Source organism: Mesoplodon densirostris, chromosome 11 (genome assembly GCF_025265405.1).
Source record: "Mesoplodon densirostris isolate mMesDen1 chromosome 11, mMesDen1 primary haplotype, whole genome shotgun sequence".
In the NCBI taxonomy this organism is placed as follows: Eukaryota; Metazoa; Chordata; class Mammalia; order Artiodactyla; family Ziphiidae; genus Mesoplodon; species Mesoplodon densirostris.
The window spans coordinates 11400307-11416338 of NC_082671.1; the positions used below are offsets into that span (position 1 = coordinate 11400307).

The 16032-nt window shown below is 45.7% G+C and overlaps 1 protein-coding gene across 2 annotated transcripts in view; it reads right to left on the minus strand.

Annotated features, from left to right (window-relative positions):
* Positions 1-14420, minus strand: part of GPR19 (G protein-coupled receptor 19) — a 33731-nt gene extending 19311 nt beyond the window's left edge. The window contains exons 1-3 of one of the 2 annotated variants that reach the window (XM_060113089.1): positions 14150-14420; positions 13597-13649; positions 750-906 (exon numbers count right to left, since the gene is read on the minus strand). The gene's annotated coding sequence lies outside the window, so the exon portion shown is untranslated. Of the gene's footprint in view, positions 1-749; positions 907-13429; positions 13650-14149 lie in introns of both variants that reach the window. The other variant, XM_060113088.1, reaches the window with a different exon arrangement.
* Positions 14421-16032: the final 1612 nt, after the last annotated feature.

The following is a 16032-nucleotide window of genomic DNA, read 5'->3' on the forward strand; positions in this document are numbered from 1 at the left end:
TGCTTTACACGTAACAAGAACTTTACAAGTATTCGTTAAATAAAGACAAAATAAAATGTAAATCTGCTAACTCGTCTCTTTGTGCTGGATAGAAATAGTCAAAGAAATCAAGATTTGAAATGTGCATGGCAGATTCTTTTAGCCTGTAACTTTGGAAGATTCCTTTGAGAACTTCCTGGAAGCCTTCTTGGTAGCTATTCTGAAAGATATGGAATTTGGTGACAGTCTACTGTCCCTAAGAGAGCTGGCAACAATCACAAGCACTCCTGGTATCAGGAACATCAGAAGGAAGACGATCACACAGCACAAAGAAACAGCATGCCAGCCCACTCAGGCTCCCTAAGCCACTGCCAATAACCTCGGGGAACATGCCACAGAATAAGCAGCTGAAAAAGGATGAAACAGGATTTTATTGCAGTGACAAGGAAATCTGGCTGGTGTCAGTAATATTATCTTTTCCCCTCTTTCCAGGATTCAATGAAAAATATCCTTTTCAGCAATGAGTGCTTTGTTTTATTAATTATCACTATATATAATTTCCATCTCGTTTTTCTTCAACAGGCAGTGACTGTGGTGAATTGTTCATTTTACAGAACTACCTAGGCATCTTTTCTGGACCTGTGACAAATCTAAAGCCCCGAACCAGCGTCTAAGCCGGGACAAAATCTCCAAATTGTCTGGAAAACCGAAGGTATTATGTCCTCTGAGCCAAATTTCAGCCACGAAACCGCGGGATCTCTAGCACGTACCTTCATCCGGACTTTATTTCAGAGACGGTCTCCTTGGGTCTTCTTGGTCAGGAACAGCCCTTGCAGAGGAGTTTGGAGAATGCCATAAACCACCAGGGAAGCTTGGGAACACATCCATATCTGTCCTCTGCCTTCCCCTTGGCTCAGAGCCTGCTTCCTGGTAGGAAGACAAGATGACGCTGTGCAGGGTTGACTTGTTAAACCATCTTCCCGCCCCCAGCCCCACTCTCTTGGTGCCCCTCCCTTCTCCTTTCCAGGGCTCTGGAATGTGTCACATGGGAAATGGATCATGTGGCTCCAGGGGAGAATGTGGCCGGCTTCTCTCTCCCTTCCCCCACTTTTCCTTTCAGGAGCACAGCAGCAGAAATCTCCGACCTGATTGGCTCGGACCAAAAATCTCCACATGAAAAGGGGAAGATTCAACCATCCAAACCTCCAGCCTTCTCCACTTTCTTTTTTGTTTTATTTTTCACCTGAACGTTTTTCCTGGGCATTCAGAATTGCTTGGAAGGGAAGGAAAGAATGCTTTCTCCCCAGGCTGTCTCTTTCTTTCTTATCATCAGTACCCTAACATGGCAAGGTGCTCCCTAACCTCCCTCCGGAGCCCCCTTGGCACATCTGAGACAATCAAGTGTTCAGCACCACGGACAGCATTACACCCTCTTCAGAGCTCCTTAAAGCCATTTGTCTATTTTACTCTCAGGTAAATAAAAATATTTTAAAAATATTTCCCCTGAGGTCTTGTGTCTAAATATACATCAGGCTTTATATATGTAAGGCTCCAACCTCCCCTACTATCAACTTACTGTAACCTTATAAACACAAATATAATTTTTACATATCATTAAACCTAAAAAGACTATCCCATGTCTACCTCCCCAGCCCCATCCCACCACCCATCCCCACCCTTTAAACATGCTCCATGTTTTGGGGGGGAGGGGAAATTCTCATTACACAGTTTACCATATGCCCATCTATCTACGTTCACAGGCACAACGACAGACAAACGTAAGATTTCTTGAGTGTGCACGTCCAGATGTCTTTAGTCCCATCCCTAGGCCTCAGGCAGGGCTGAGTCCTCCAACTCAGAGAGGGAGCCCAGCAGGAGCAGTTTTGTGCAGGGTCTTTCCTGCTACACTGACGTCCCGGTTGCCATGGTAACTGTTGAAGGGGATGATTTCGTTCAGAACCAGTCACCATGGGACCCTGCTGACTAAAGAAAGGAAGAGGGAACAGGACTGAATTGCAGAGGAGGACTTTCAATTAGCATTTGCAGAGCCAAATTTACCTAATGGGCCCTTTCTTTACTGAATTGTTGTTGACCCTAAATCTTGAAAGGATTCTAGGAATTAGTATGGACACTGCAATGGTAACTCCCTCCATCCTCCACTGCTTCTTTCCTTAAAAATCTATTTAGGTGCAACTAAATGAAAATGCCAGCTTCACAGAATGACTGTGGCATGCCATCACAGCATAGGGAAGAACACAGGAAACGTATTTCTTCTCAGGCTGAGGCTTCTGACTGTTATGAGGCCATTTATCTAACAGTCTTAATTTTAGGGAGATACTTTAGAACCACACCTGAACCAGGAACAATTTGTGAATGCTTTACAACTTTACAGCAGAAAAGATAAATATGGTTTAACGTGCCTTGCTGGATTATTTTGAATAAAAATAAATTTGAATAATAAGGTCAATCCCTTGGATAGCCTTTGGACTATCCCAAGTCAGGAACTTAAGCTAGCTATACACTTGTCTCATTAGGCATGCATATAGCTGACTGTTTCTAACTCAGAATCCTAAGCATGGCAATTCTGAATATTTATTTTGAGGGATAGAAATGCTGACTTTCAATGTGCAATAATGCAAACTCTATAAGAAAAGAGGTAGCATATAGGAGCTGGAGTATAATTTCAGGAAACTGAAGCGCCTTCCTGGTCCAACATCCACAGCTTAAGACATGTTTACGTCTTTTATTTTGGGATAAGAATCAAGTTAATTCTAGTTTTTCTATGTAAGACTCACAGAGAAATTCAACTCTGTTCATTCTAATATTTGCCACTTTCAGAAAATTCATTTATCAGGAAAGCTGGATATGTGTTTGAAGAAATTTTTAGAGAGCCAGCCAGATGGTTACTTAGATCTCACCTCTCTTCTTTTAGTGAATAATAACAGCAACAACAACAAAACTGGCTAATATTTATCATGCACCAGGTATTTAGTACATGATGTCACTTAATCCTCCTATCAAACCATGAAACAGGTACTGTTATTAACATTCTTGTTTTACAGACGAGGAAACTTGGAGAAGATAAGTAACGTGCCCAAAACCACACCACTAATTAGTGTGGGAGCTAGGATTGGGGAGTATTTAATATGACTCCAGAGCAGGCCTATTATATGATACGAATCTGTATCATGGATAATGGACTCGATCAAAATAATTTGTCAATTTAATGTGACTGATGTGATTCATTACTATGGGCCTCTGACAGAAGAAATCAAAAAGATTTCTTTAAATCATTTGAGATACAAAAAAAAAAAGACCAAATTATTCATTCTTTTTAGGATGATTCCATGTGTACATCACAGCTTAGTGATAAAATAATAAAAACGATTTTATAAGGAATCATAATCTGAAATATTATTAAGGATGGATATAAAACATGTTATGTAATATACTAATTCTGTTAAAAATATTAAATTTATAATCACCAAACTTATTCCTGGCCATTTGGAAGAAAATAGACAGCTGTCTTCTATCCAAACCCATAAAAATCACATAATACTGTGTAGCTAGGGTAATATTTTGAAAATAATTTATGTGATTCTTTTCCCCTCTGCCTGCCTGGGGAATCGATTTGCCTTGGGGATAGGGAGTGTGGCACTGTTCAGAAATTATAAAAGTAATGGAAAGAAAGAAGGAAATAATATTCAGCTTCTGAAATTCAAAACAGGAGCGTACAGCAAGACAATAGGCTTGAAATCCAAGCTACCGTTTTGAAAGCCATCCTCAAAATTCCTTTATTTGTCATCAACCAAATATGGAAGACTTTGCTCAGACTGTTTGGTACCATAGAGCAGGCCTTCACACTGGGGCAGGCAAAAACTTTCCAAAGGGTCCCAGAGCCTGCAGGCAGTTCTAACGGAATTTCTAGATTCTCAACTTCCACAAGCTGACTTTCCTGAGAACTGGCGCAGTCAAGATGCCATGCTGGTTCTTGGTTCCCATCTAGTAGTTTTTCTTCCCTTTTACCATAGATTGGTGAACCTCTCACCCACCTCTACCTCAAATCCTACAATGGTGAACTGCCTGGATTTTAAAAAGCCCTGGGAAACAAGCAAAGAAACAACTGGAAATATTGAGGATGCTTTTGAGATATTAGTGAACTCAATAATTGAGTTAATGCATCCTTTTAAGAAACAAGAGCTTTTCAATTGCTTTAAACAAAACTGAAAGCAAACCACTATCCAATTGTCCACTGAGAGAGTCATTACAACAGTTCTCTTAAAAGAAAGCTCTTGGGCTTCCCTGGTGGCGCAGTGGTTGAGAGTCTGCCTGCCAATGCAGGGGACACAGGTTCGTGCCCTGGTCCGGGGGGATCCCACATGCCACGGAGCGGCTGGGCCCGTGAGCCATGGCCGCTGAGCCTGCGCATCCGGAGCCTGTGCTCCGCAATGGGAGAGGCCACAACAGTGAGAGGCCCGCGTACCACATTTAAAAAAAAAAAAAAAAAAAAAAAGGAAAGCTCTTTTTACAAAAGAATGACAGCTAATAAAGGCAGAATACAATAGTTAGAACACCATCTTTACAGGCCCCAGTGAAATAACTGATTCAGGCAAGGACCACATCAGGTGTTCAAACTATGAGATGAAAAGTTGTTGGGAACAGGTTGTTTGTACGTTATTTACAAACTGCAAGGGGAAATGTGTACTTTTTCAAGGGTGAGACTGGCAGGGGCTCACCATCTTAACCAAGTGACCAAATTTAGCATCACTAACCTAACAGTGGGACAACCTGAAATTAGTGCCTAACATAAAGCAAGGTGACCTACCCAACATTACTAATGAAGTATTCTTTCTAAAAGCATTTAACCTGAATCTAATCAAACCTCTAGACAGAGTGCCCAGTTGGAGGGGGGGGGAAAAAAGGCAGGGGTTGGAGAAACAGATTAAAGACATCATGAGAAAATAATCGACCAAACTGAGAAAACAGAATATTCTACAAGAGAACTAGTCTGGACTTATCAGAAAGTCAATGTTGTGAAATAAGAAGGGTGAGCTATTATTAAAGAGACTAAAGAAAACCAATTGCAAAGCATGTAATTTGATGAGATGCTGACTGGGGAGGAGGGAGAGTTGGTATAAAAAAGCTCTAAAATATTTTGTGGAAATTGGGGAAATTTGTCTTGTGAACTGGATATTAGATGGTATCATGGAATTATTATTTCTATTAGGTGTGAGAAACAAATTGTGGTTAATAGGTGGATTTCCTTATTCTTCGGAGATGCTGAAGTATTAAGGATAAAGCGTCGAGACGAATGCAAGTTACCCACAAATGGTTCAACAGCAACAAAAAATATGTATGCACATAATAAGAAAGGGAAAGTAAATACGGCAAACATTAACTGGCGAATCTGGGTGAAGAGTGTATGGGTGTTTACTGTACTTACTTTCCAATCTGCTGTCTGGATGAAAATTTAAAAAGTAATAAATTCTGCTCTGTGGTGGACAAGGACATGTCACAGGGAAAGTAAGAGTCTCTCCCTCTAGGTCTCAGGTTCCGAGAGAAATAGAGGAGAATAAAGCAGCCAGTCACTGGGCCTGACCTCTTTCTAGACCAAAGGCGGATATGAGTGTATTCATTTTCTCTTGTGGCTGTTTCAAATTACCACAAACAGTAGCTTAAAACAACCCAAATCTATTATCTTACAGTACTATAGGTCAGAAACCTAACATGGGTCTTACTGGGCTAAGATTATGGTGTCAGCAGGGCTGTGTCCCTTTCTGAAGGCTACAGAGGGAGAATCTGTTTCCTTGCCACCCACATTCCTTGGCTCGTAGCCCCCTAACTCCATCTTCAAAACCAACAACCTTGGATCTCTCTAACCATTATTCCACAGTCACATCTCCCTTTGTCTGACCTCAGACTGGAAAGTCACCTGATTGGGCCCGCCTAGATAATCCAGGATAATCTCCCCTCTCAAGGCCCTTAACTTAGTCACATCTACAAAGTCCCATTTGCCCTGTAAGGTAACACAGCCACAGGTTCCGGGTGTTAGGTGAATATCTTCAGGGGTCCTGACTCTGCGTACCACAGTAAGTTACCTCCAGGCTGAGAGGGGCACTCAGGGCAAGAGCTCTCTGCCTTTGCTGCCCTCTGGGGACCACTGCCGAGGCCCCTCATACCTCATCCTCTGCACTCTGCATGGCCTTTTGGGCCAATGGCAAGTTTCTCACAGTGTAGGTAGGCGTACAGAGCAGTCAACTATCCCAAGTGTTTCCTGTTCCCTTGAAGCATGGATGTTCAACTAACAGCTGGGGGCCTGGTGTGGTCAGGTGAGGGGACTCCACAGCCGGGGCCAAGGGGAAACAGAGTCCCCAAGGGGAGGAGGCCGATTCTCCCTGTGGAGATTTGCCTGAAGCCAAAAATGGGCCATGAATTCACCAGCTGCAGGCTTCAGCATCGCAGGCCGGCAGGTTCCCCAGGGCTCAGGCCAGCAAGGGGCATCATGCCGGAACCCTGCCAGTGCACACTCTAGGTCCAGAATGAAGTCGGGGATACCCCCCTCTCAGCAATTCCACAAGGATGTGTATGTTACCCCTCCCCACCCTCCATTCAAATGGATGTTATCTTCAGAGAGGATGACAGGACCTCCTTGGGAGGCATTATGAAAGAGAAAACATTTTTACCCAAAGGAGACTTATACTATTTAAAGAAACCACTTAAGAAATGAAATTGAACTATACCTGAGACTGAATTGGACACTTTGCCTGTTTTTTTCCTCTGTACCCTAACAGTTGTGATGGTTTTAAAATATGTCCACAAATTTTTGATATGCCTCCCTTCAAATGGTGACACCTAATACTACTTCCCTTGAACATGGGCCAGACTCATAACTTGCTTCCAGTGAAGAGAATGTGGCAGGAGTGATTCTCTGTAACGTCCGAGGCGAGATTATCATAAGGACAGTTTCTGCCTGGCTCTCTGCCTCTTGGATTGTTCAGCCCCCATGTCGTAGGGACACTAAAGCCATCTTGTGAAGAGGCCCACGCAGGTAAAACTGAGGCCTCTCACCAACCAGCACCAACTAGCAACAGGGCAGTGAGCCACCTGGCAACAGATCCTCCGGCCCTATCGAGCGACTGCAGTCCAGACAACGTCTTGACCTCTACTTTGTGAGACCCCAGGCCAGAACTGCCCAGCTAGGCTGCTCCCAAATTCCTGACCGACAGAAATTAGGAGATAATGTTTATTATTAAGTTGCTAAGTTTGTGGGGATTTTGTTATGCAGGTAACTTACACACAGGTGAAAACTAAAGAAAACAACGACGAGAACTACCTTTTCTTGGCATATTCGAGCTGCAGTGAGTTACATATGTGTCCATGCTGCGTATGTGTGTTCCTCTTGTGGAAAGCATGTGGTTTCATTAGGTCAAGAACACGAGGAAGGGGAGAGCACAACTAGCCACATTAGAGTGCTGTCTAAGGGGAAAAAAGAAAGCCACTGAGGTGGAGGTGGATTTATTATAAAAACTCAGAAGAAGTGCAGGGAACCCAAGAACAGGAAGTGGCAGTTAGACCACAGATGGGACTGCAGGAAGGGACAGAAAGCTGTCAGAGCCAAGAGACACTGACTCCATCTCCTTCTCTCTCAGGCTACGGGACCAATTGTCCCCTATTTTCTCTCTCTTAATTAGCTGCATCCACCTGCTTCTCTTTTGCGATCAGCTGGTTCTGATTACTGGCCCCCAAATGGTGGCCTTGGCTCTGAAAGTTACATGACCTTACAAGTTCAATGCTCCTATTTAAAGGACCCAGTCTCAATTAAAAATAGAACTACCATATATGATCTAGCAATCCAACCTCTGTGTATATACCTAAAGGAAATAAAATCACTGTCTTGAAGAGATATCTACATTCCCATGTTCATCGAAGCATCATTCACAATAGCCAAGATATGGAAACAATCTAAGTGTCTGTCAACCGATGAACGAATAAAGAAAATGTGATATACAAATACACTTCACACGCATGCACACACATAATGGAGTATTATTCAGCCTTAAAAAAGAAGGAAATCCTGCCATTTGTGACAGGGTGGATGAACCCGGAGGACATGATATTAAGTGAAATAAGCCAGACACAGAGAGACAGATACTGCATGGTCTCACTTATATGTGGAATCTAAAAAGTTGAATTCACAGTCACAGAGAGTAGAATGGTGGTTACCAGGGCTGGGGGATTGCGGGAAATGGGGGAGATACTGGTCAAAGGGTACAAACTTTCAATGATAAGATAAATAAGTTCTGGAGACCTAATATACATACAGCATGGTGACTATAGTTAATAATAGTTGTATACTCAAAATTTACTGAGAGATTTCAAGTGTTCTCACCCCACATACAAAAATGGTCACTATGTGAGATGGGGTGTTAGCTTGATTGTGGTCATCGTTTCACAATGTATATGTATATCAAAACATCATATACTTTAAATATACACAATTTTTATTTGTCAATCATATTTCAGTAAAGCTGGGGAGAAAACATATGACCCAGGCTCTCAATGTTCTGATCTAAACTCTTAGGAGGCAGTCTGTCTGACTCGGCTTAAGTCGGGTATAGAGTGGATCCAACCAGCTGTGGGCACTGGGATGGAGCAGTTCCTGTGCTATCCCTCAACACTAACGAATTTGGCAAATTTTATAAAGGGGAAGGACAAGGAGAGGGAGGAAGTGATTGACAGAGGAAATGACTGGCATCTTAGTGTGTGTGTGTCTGTGTTTTTAAAATTCCATGACCTCTCCACTGGTGAGCCTGCCAACAGGCACAACACCTTTGGCCTCCATGTCACCTCCGTTTGAATCACCCACCTGAATACGCATACCCTTCACACTGCCTGAGTTCTCCCACATGGACACCATGCTGTATCACGCTCCCACAGGTTAGACCTGAGGCAGTTTCCTCTGCCGTGTCCACCTGGGGAACACCTATTCCCATCTCAAACCCTGCTGCCTTTCATCTTCTCTGAGGTTCTAGGTCCCTCTTAGCCCCACCCCCTCCAAAATAAGTTACTCCCACCTTCTTTCTTACTACAGTACTTCTTTAATTTTCACATATATTACTTCTTCTATTGCATACATGATATTGCATTGTGTTCATAGATTCCTATAGGGAGCACTGTCATTTAATTCATCTTTAGACCTCTAGGATCTCAAAAACAAAGTAGGTTCTCAACAACAGTGTTCCAGCACACTGAACAAGCATGATTTCAGGGACTAACTTAAAGCAACTTAGTTTTCATTTCCCACTGTCCCAGTGAAAACACTCTGTAGTGCTTGGTACTCCCATCCCTGAATGAAAACCTGAACTGCCCCATTCCTTTTTATGGTCATTTCTAGGTAAGAAAAGTTAGTAATTAAAATTTCCAGTCCAGTATCATAGTCGAAATTTGCCCCCTGACTTAACAGTTAAGGCTTTCCCCTTCCCGCCAGTTTGCAGCTGCTGTACCCGGGAAAGCTGACGTTCAGGCAAAGAATGGAGCCACGTCCCTCTCTCCCTGGTTTCTCTGTCTACTGGCACTCCAACAACTCCACTCAAATATCCTCTGCGGGGCTTCCCTGGTGGTGCAGTGGTTGAGAGTCCGCCTGCCGATGCAGGGGACGCGGGTTCGTGCCCCGGTACGGGAGGATCCCGCGTGCCGCGGAGCGGCTGGGCCTGTGAGCCATGGCCGCTGAGCTTGCGCGTCCGGAGCCTGTGCTCCGCAACGGGAGAGGCCACAACAGTGAGAGGCCCGCGTACCGCAAAAAAAAAAAAAAAAAAAATATCCTCTGCGGAAGCCTTTCCCAGTCTTCCTCGTGACTCCTTTATGCCCCTGATATGGGTGAGAGTTTAAGAGCAGTCTAATCAGTTCTCAGCCTCCTACATCTTGCAGAGTCCTACAGAGAGGTCTGTCTCTGGTATTTCTTGTCACAGGGTCTCAGGAAGCACTCCTGTTCTGACATACTTTTATAACCGTTTAACTAAACTGTCAGCACTTGGGATTTTTCTGCTTCGAACTTTCAATAGGTCTCCCTCCTCACCCCAAGCCTCCTATCCTTCTATCCCATTGTGGGATATCCCTCACTTCTGCATCCACCCACTTCCATAACCTCTAGTTACTGACCCCTGCAGAGTCTCTGAATCCTGTCTTCTTACCTAGGCAACAATGTTTGGCCATTTCACCAACGCTCTTGCTAGGGATTAAACTAATGTGCTTCCCAAGAAAAGGGACCCAGTGAAAGACAGATTACCCCCTCCCCTTTTGGCAGAAGATACTCCTGGCCATTACTGCTATGTTTGGGTCTTGGCATCAGTGACTGAAGTAGTATGGTGGTCTCAACTTCTAAATTACTTGTATCTCTAGAAACCAGAGTCATCCTAAAAGAAAGTACCTTGTCTCTTAGAACCTCAAATTCTTGACCCAGACACGCCGTCCCTCCTATTCTAACTGATTCTCTACTCACTGAAAGTCTGCACAACAGACTCGATCCTCACCTTTCTCACCTGTTAGTACTGACAGGACCACTTGTGTACTCAGAGCAGCCACATCAACCCTATGAGGCTCTGGGAAGAGGCTTCCTTATCAATGGCCTTTCCACTGGAGAACACTCACGTACATACATGTCAACGATGACTCGATGTCCCTCCCCAACCAATGGAGCAACTGTAAAAGGTCCCCACAGCCCACTACTGCAGTCCGCCATGCTCATGGCCCAAGATCCACAATGCAGTAAAGCAATACAGACATCACCTTCTGTGTCAAAGCTGTTAAATTAGCACCACGCTCTAACCAACTGAGCTAACCAGCCAGAATTGTGTCACCTGTGCTCATCAAAGGCCCAACTTAGGAGGCTCAAAGTCTTCCATCTCTACAGTAAATCCTGTGTATTCCTGGGGCCTGTATTAATGACCTCATCACTGACCTTTCCCAAATCACAATGCTTACCACCTTCTTATCATAGTGCCCTCTCTCCTGAATGGAGCTCACTATGCCCTACTCATCTGCCCATCTCAAGCTCTAGCCCTTATACCTCTAGAAATTTTTCAAATATATAGCTATCCAGACAAGTGGTCTTAAACCACAGGCCTAACTTCTTTTCTCCTCCTGCTTAAAGCAGTGGTTCTCAATTTTAGCAGCAAAATGAAGAGCTTTAAAAAATACTGATGCCCAGTTTCCACTCCCAGAGATTCTGATTGAATTGGTCTAGGGTGAAGCCTGGGCATTAGGACTTTCTAAAGCTCCCCAGCTGAGTCTACTGTGGAGGCAAGGTGAAGAATCTGTCTTAAGGCTCTCTGAATACGGATGCATCCATGCTACACAGAACATCCACATTTTGGTGAGGAGATGGCACGCGTAAATGTGGTGGGAGGCTCAAGGCAGAAACTCTTATTTGTTGATCATACACTACATATCAAGTTCTACGCTAGTAACCCATGCAGTCTTTTCAACTGTACCTCATTTCCTCTTTACAGTCATCCTATGAGGTAGGCACTATTGTCCTTATTTGACACACAGGGAAACCGAGGCCCAGGGAGGGCACACAGAGTGACTGGTATGCTCAAGGGTCAAACCCTTTCTGTGACACCATCCTGAAGAGGTCACGCCTCTTACAGCTGGATGACCCTGTAACGGAGCGCCGCAGGGCGCAGCCCTTAGCCCTCCGCCGTTGCTGCCCGCCCTCACCCCGCACCCCGTTACCAGGCAACGGTTACCGGGAGATCATTAATGCCGGGGGTTGGAGCCTCAGCGAGAGGTCTTGCTCAGCCATTGGTCGGCACCACAGAGGGCCCCATTCAGCCATTGGTCGGCGCTGCCGTGGGCCCCGCCCCCAAGCGAGCAACTGTCAAGGAGCCACCGTTTGAGGGGCGTTTTTGAGCCCACGGTCGGCGGAGTGGTGGTCGTCCACTTGGAGAGTGAGGTAAGAGGCCGATCCCAGCCTTCTCCCCGGCGCCCTCCAGCTCACCCGGCCTCGGGCTGGCAGACGAGCTGGGGGACCCAGGGAACAGGCTGGGGGTGTGCCCTGCAGGGGAGGCTCCAGAGCCTCGCCAGGACCGCCCACGGGCCGGGCCCAGGCCCTGAGGCTGCGGTGACCCTCTCCCCTATCCCCGCCTCTGCGACCGAATGGCAGCGGCAGTCTGCATGGGACACAGTCTGGGAGACCTGGCCCCCACTGTTTACGCGGCCTGAGGAGCCTGAGGGCCAGCTGGGCCCCGGGCACCTGGCTCCCTCAGCGATGACAGCTGGGCAGGGTCTGGGGACCTGGCCCGGAGGGAGCCTCCGTCTGAGATCTGCCTCTTCAGCCTGGGCGCTGGTGGGAGGAGCCAGACTGGGCGCTGGACGGATGCTCCGAGGTTAGGGCGACCGCCCCCCTTCTCTCCGCCAGGCCTGGACCTTGGAGGGCGAAAGTCGTGCCTTGGGACCTTCCCCTTTTCTTGTCAGAACAGAGAGTAACATTTGTTTTGGTGGAGATTTACAGGAATATCGTAACCTGACCATGACCTGGCCTCAAGCTCTGACACCAAGAAGTGTGCACCAACTAATTACGCCCCTCCCTCGCCTTTCCTATAAAAGGGCTTTGCTGATTGCTTTCAGGGAGTTTGGGGTTTTTTAAGGCGTGAGCCACCCATCTCCTTGCATGGCCCTGCAATAAACATTTCTGTGTTCCAAACTCCAGCATTTTGGTATTGTGTGGCCTCACTGTGCGTCGGGCACACAGGACTTGCGTCTCGGTAACAATCCCACTCCCCCCAAAAACAGGCTCCAGCGCAGAAACCCTAGTCTATTGCATCCATGGATATATATATATTTTTTTTCCTGGAACATTTTCCCATGAACTCCACACATACAGCCCAGTTACTAGGCTATACTTTAGGCTGCCAAAATGAGGTGAAGTGCTCCAGGCAGAACTTCTTGATAGGGGACTACTAGGTCTGGGCCTTTATCAAAGTACTTCCACTCTATTGACCGATACCTGGATCCTTCTCCCTCACTGCTAACTTAAACCCTGCGGCTTTCTATACTGTTTTTCTTACAGATGAAGCTATATTGCTTACCTACAAGCCATTCCTTTGCTGGTCTACTAAAACCATGTATTCCACCGTTCCTCTGCCTTGCACTCCAGACAGTACACAGAGCATCAAAATATACTGGCTAAGCTGCATACGACTCCTGCTAACATCAAGATGGGCCTCTCTGGGCTTCCCTGGTGGCGCAGTGGTTGGGAGTCCGCCTGCCGATGCAGGGGACACGGGTTCGTGCCCCGGTCCGGAAAGATCCCACATGCCGCGGAGCGGCTGGGCCCGTGAGCCATGGCCGCTGAGCCTGCGCGTCTGGAGCCTGTGCTCCACAACGGGAGAGGCCACAACAGTGAGAGGCCCGCGTACCGCAAAAAAAAAAAAATATGGGGCTCTCATACCTAGTGACCTGGGAAGCCAGCGGCGACAAGTCGGTACTTTTGTTACGCGCCAGTGTCTTGGTAGCTCAATTCCACCACTTCACTCCATGCAATCCACATTGCATTCCGCCTGAGGGATGCTTCGAGGGGCCAGGGGACCCACTGGGAGAGGACACTGCGGGTGGTACCTTTCAGACGCTGCAGGGCAAACTCCAGTGCTTGCGCAGGTGTCCCACATACCCTGAGAGAGAAAGAGGTCAGATGGGTCAGTTCTCTCAAGACACTTGCAGAATTCCTGACTCCCGTTACCTTAACTGTCCTTCCTCATCCCAACCTCAGCCCTTGCTCACGACTCTGGCTTTTAGAATCCACCTTGTCCCACTCACTTAGGGACTCCCCGATTTCCACCTTACCCACGAGGGACTAAATGTGGAGCATTTTTGCCTTTCTGTTTACAAACACGCACAGGGTCACACTATTTGAAGCAAGACGTGCTCTACTGCCAAGAGTTCTGTTTTCCCAGTTTCCCCTCTCCACTGTGCTGCATAGCTACTGCCTTCAAGCACCGCTTCAATTTTCCCACCTTCTCCCTCCCACTGCACTACCTTATTCACACTCACATTCTCTCTTGGTCTCCAGAAAAAAAAATACAAAGAAAACACAAGGTTTTCTTTCTTGGCCCCTCAGATTTATTCCTCTATGTCGCTCCCAGGGTTATCTTTCCAAACACAGAAAGCTCACCACTCTGGTTTAAAGCCTGGACGGCTCTCCCACGCCCACGCCTTTACTACTCGATTCGCGGAAACCTCCTCAGAGAGTTCACGGCCGAAACAGAGCAACGCAAAGGAGTGACGAACGTATAAGCATGTGGAGTTGTGACTGCAAAATCGCGAAGAATGTGGTGTTGTGTGCTCGAATCCATCGCGTCCACGTGAATTAACCTCCGACCTTTCTCGAGGGTCAAATTTGGTTGACTATTACCAGCCAAAACGTTTCTAAATGTTTTCGCGCTAAAAATGATCAGTCAAGCGCATGAGCAAACGCCCGGAGAGTGAGGGGGCATCCGCTGTTCGCGCAGGCAGATCTCGCGATGTTTGGGCCAGCCCGGGGAATCGTAATGTTTTTTGGGGTGCTTTGAGGCCTTTTTACGCCCCCCCTCCTCCAGCCCCGATGGATTAATGCTGTCGTCAAATAAAAAAGATCAAGACTCCGCGGCGAGAACAAACGAGGCTAGAAGTAGGCGACACGCCAGCGGCAGGTCTCCGGGGCCGAGGAAGGGCTTCTCTACGAGGCCCCGAAGGCCGCACAAGTTCTTCAGAAACAAAAGCCAGAAGTTTGTAAAAAACTGGAAAAAAGCCAACCAGTTTATCACCTTAGAATGCGGTGTGGGGATTTTTGTTGTTGTTTTTCCACTTTTCACTGTACGAAAAATCCCATTGGCTGACAACACCAAGTTCCCCCCTTCTGCTGCTACTGCGCCTGCGCGGGGCTTTGTTTACTACCTCGGGCGGCCGCTGGGTACCCACTTCAGAGTCCGGAGTCTAAGGTCTTGGTGTGTAGTTTATGATGAAAGTCGCGTTTTCAGCCGGGAACACGGGTGGGAGGTTAATAACAGGACAGGTTAAGTGTAAACCTGAAACCAGTGAAAATACGAGCCGTAATGAAAACCAATCTTGATCACTCAGAAATCGTTGCCTTTTCAGATCTGTCGTGGAAGAACTTCATTATGAACGTAATGAAGGTGGTAGCTCCACTCTAACCATAACTAAGAAGTGGTAAGCAGCAACAGTACTAAACCCAAAAGCGTAGGTCGTATTTAGGTACCTGTTAAGAATATGGACTCCTGTAATGGAAAAGATGCAAATAACACTAACCCTAAGCCCATCTTGCTCAAATTTCGAGCAATACCTGCATCGTTAAGAATGACTATTAAAAAAAAAAAAAAAGTGACTCTCGAAGCGGAGTCAAAAAGGGAGCCATGCAAATTTTGAAACTAAAAACAGATGACTCTAGAAGCAATAGCCAGAAAAAGCACAAACCAACAAGCAAATTTTTGAAAATGGTTTTAAGTTCCCTTCAGAATCAGTTTCAGATGGCTTAGAAGGCTATGATACTTACAAAATGAGAAGATCTGGTGAAACTTTGTGTTATAGATATAACTGGATCTGTTTGAAAACAAAGAAAAAGCAGGCAAGCTGATTTTTAATAACTATCCTTATGGAAGAATTTCCAGTGATGTGTTTTAATGTGCTCAAAACAGCCTTAAGTAACTGATAGATTCAGCTAAACCTAGATGTTTATCTTAGAGTTGGATAATAGCATAGATGTTAACAATTTGGAAATTTTGTTGGACTCTGTTAGGTTTTAAATGATGAATTTGAAGACTAATTTGTAATAGAAGAAACTTTGTACTAAAGGAAGGTGAAATTTTTAGGTAGCATGAAATTAAGTAGAGGAAAAGTATGGACATGTGTGCAGATGGGGCCAGATTTTGAAGGCTCTGGACACTTCCAGCATGGTTCACAGAGCCTTCACCTTAAAAAATCAGCCTCTGGGTTTTTCTCATTATGTTCGATATGATAGTAAAATTTAGAAAATGTAGCAATTTGGATACTTACCCTTTA